The sequence below is a fragment of the Phyllopteryx taeniolatus genome, chromosome 9 (genome assembly GCF_024500385.1).
Source record: "Phyllopteryx taeniolatus isolate TA_2022b chromosome 9, UOR_Ptae_1.2, whole genome shotgun sequence".
Taxonomy (NCBI): Eukaryota; Metazoa; Chordata; class Actinopteri; order Syngnathiformes; family Syngnathidae; genus Phyllopteryx; species Phyllopteryx taeniolatus.
In genome coordinates, this window is record NC_084510.1 from 17522005 (window position 1) to 17525507 (window position 3503).

Genomic DNA, 3503 nt, shown 5'->3' on the forward strand with positions numbered 1-3503 from the left:
TGTATTTAACTTTTTGGGACAATACATTTGCAGTTGAAGCTGCAGTATGTTGTTTCTGCCACCCCCACACTGGAATTTTGTATCACAACAAGAGAGCCGTTGCTTTTATATGACGTAGGCTATGGCTAGCCCCCGCTTCCTCACAGTGTGATTCTATGTTTTTTATTCTGTTTTGAAGGACAGACGGTGTGAAAAAAAGATGTATTCTTTGGAAGAGGTAAATATTTTATGATTATTTTCTGCTGCAGAAATGCAAAATAATATGTTTAGTTAGCCTTTTAAAATGCAAGACAAGAGTCTACGCTCCACCCATTGCTAAGTAAAATGTGTCATTTCCAGTGCGCAGGCAAGCGCGGGGCGCGGGGGTCGACACAAAATGTAAAAGATCAAAACCTAAAAAATACAGCAAGAAGTTGGAGGAGCTGATAGGGGTCATCATTGTGTCCTCTCCTTTAGTAGTGACTTGGGTGTAAAAAAAAAATGAAATTACAGTATTCACTGCAGCTTTAATCCTTTTGGATGTTTCTTTAGGTACAATCTGTATTTAACTGTTATGTGCAATATATTTGGATTGAATCGCTTAAGTACAGTTATTTTATTTGCCTATATTTCTGCCTTGTTTTTGATGAACGCTGGGGCCTATTACACCACTGTATTTTAATGGTGGTCATTATGGTGTTACTCGGAGAGTCAAGTATTTTCTGAGGTGCTACTTGTTGTTACTTAGTGTTGAAAAGTTTGACAACCACTGATCAAGACTATATATATATAGCAATAGAATAACCATAAAACTATGAAGTGGAGAACAATGTCGGTAGGAAAAATCAACAAAACAGGTAAAATAGCAGAGATGCTCCACTGCTTGCCTGACTGTTTAGGGTCTCTGCAGACTGAATGGATGCAAGAGAGAGCTGTGTGGTGCGTTCAAGTCCCTCCCCTGCACCCCCACCTTGTGATGAGAGTGGATGCTTGGCTTCCCCTGGTTCCTTAACATTCCTCACCATCCTCCTCCAAAGCCTGGGAGACGACTGAGGCAGACAGCAACGCTTGTTATAGTCACAGGCCTCAGTCCAGTGTGTGTGTGTGTGTGTGTGTGTGTGTGCACGGGCGCATGTGTGTGTAATGTAATGTGTGTGTGTATATACATGTGTAAGCATCCGTACTATACATGAATACAAATTGTGTAAAAGCAATTTGTATTTAACTCCATTAATTTGGGTATGAATCCCAAGATATCAGCTAACTTCATGTTTTAAATAGTACAATTTAAATGGAAATGCTTGTGGGTAATACTACAAACAAACTTGTAGTTCATTAGATGGATATATCTGAATATATCATAACATGAATAATTCCGGCAGTTAAACATCATGTTGTAGACATTCTGATCAATTTGAGTCAGTGTTTGTTTTGTTCTTTTTGGAGGCCTATTCGTAAGTGTATATTATTTTTCCTTCACTGATTGCTACTGCCTCGTAGTACAGTTTAAATTTACAGGATTATATGGGAATTTACAGAAATAAGAGAGAATAAAGCAGAAATTGTCAAGTCTATTAAAGGAGTGTTTATTTTATTCAACATTTGTTTTTTGTTGTTTAGTATAATAATGCACCTGGAGTTTACCTAAGTACACAAACAATTAATCCAAAATGCTTGCTATTTAAAAAAAAACCAAACATATTATGCATGTTTCCTTATGGCATAACGAAATGTTAATAATGTGTAGTCAAAATAATGTGTGTAAATTACACTTCAGCCCCCCTAAAAACTTGTCAAGCCCCCCGAAAATATTTGATAGTATGTTTATGGCGAAGATTTATCGTCCTAGCCCCCTTAAAAGCGATCTTCAGCACCCTTAAACAAATATTGGTATCCATAAAACCTTTATATGTATTATCGTGTACCAGACTGTGTGTGTTTTTTAACTTTACTGTATATAAACTATGAGTCTGCTTAATGAAAGTTAATTGATTGATTGTATTGCTTTGCAATAAAACAAAACATATTGTTATATTATTTCAGCTATGATTTTACTTGTTGGGCCAGTTTTTTTCCTCGAAAAGAGGTTTATAATTGGTGTTAGAATTATGAGGGGGTCCTTTGAAAAATGTCTACTCGAAGGAGTCCCTAGCTGGACCCAAAGTTTGAGAATCCCTGTTCTAAACAGTTCAATGCTAATGGATAGAAACGAAGCACTGTGAGGTTTTCACAAGGAAAATCTTCTACAAATAGTGTTAATATTACATAGAGAGCTAAATAAATGGACAACCATGCTTTTTGTAGTACAAACGTGAGCCTGAAACAGCGTCCAGTAGTTGACATTGTCGCTGGTTCTCCTTGTTCCCCTAAATTCTCCCTCGAGGGTACTCTTCTATCTTTGTTAGAGGCGAGCGAGCTAAGCTAAGCTAACATCTTGAAAGGCTTCAAAGTGCACAGCGATTTGCCGTGAGTCACACACACGCATCCTTAATGATAATTTCTCCTAGTCTTAACGTCAATGAAAGTACTAAAAAAACAACAACACACGCACTTACTATGGTGTCTCGTCCAACTACATAAAGTAGTTATTAGATGTGGGACGTAGAAAAGGAAACGAAGACGAAAAGAGATGATGATGATGATGATGAAGAAAGTAGCCTCGACAGTACTAACTGAAAAACCAAGCAAAGTAAAAGGAATTACAAGCGTTTTTCTTGGAAATACAACACAAACACACCTCCATATAAAGCCGTGCATTAAATCCAGTGCTCATTTCCTAGTATCAATACAATCGATTGATTACCTTTTAAAACAATTTAAATCACTATATTTACACCCGGAACGCCAAGCACATATCGATCCAGTTGGATCGTAGGACTATAAATCAATACATTGATATAATGAATTAATATTAATACCACTAGTTTACAGTGTTAAAACTTCTAGCACGATTTTCATGTAGCCTCATTTCACCAATCCCTGCCCCTTTGAGTCTCTGACCAAAGCCACGCCCCTCACTAACATGCACGAGTGGGATTTCAAATCCATATAAAATGCATATCCAGCTCCACCAAAATAGCAGCGCTAGCATTAGCAGCATTAGCACAACAAGCTGTCATTAGCCACGGGTGCTACATTGGTAACATTACTTATTCATAAGACAGTTTTACTATAACACTAAATGTTATGGGTTTGATGTTTCATTACTAAGAAGGTTCAATCAATGAAAAATCAAAAATAGTTGTTAAACTTCCTTTCCATTATTTTTTGCATTTTGTTATTTTGCGGAGGTACTGTAGATATTCCGCCATAGTGTCAGCATAGCTCCTGAAGCCCAAGGTATCAGGTAAGCACAAGGCTGCTGGAGTGTGCCCGCTATGAGTGTGCCTGTGAGTCCATGGCAAATAATTGATATATTTTCAGTCACGCCTTCTGTCTATGATTGGTTGTTTTTCCTTGGGCGCATTGGTTTCTTTCAAATCAAATTAGATCCACAAAATAGGGCCAGAGAAGGCTGTTTCCAC

At 37.5% G+C, this 3503-nt stretch overlaps 1 long non-coding RNA gene across 1 annotated transcript; it reads right to left on the reverse strand.

Moving 5' to 3' along the window:
* Positions 1-915: 915 nt before the first annotated feature.
* On the reverse strand, positions 916-2943 carry LOC133483405 (uncharacterized). The gene is made up of 3 exons (XR_009790102.1): positions 2783-2943; positions 2535-2651; positions 916-1028 (listed from the first exon to the last, which is right to left on the reverse strand). It is a non-coding gene; the product is annotated as an uncharacterized LOC133483405 (long non-coding RNA).
* Positions 2944-3503: the final 560 nt, after the last annotated feature.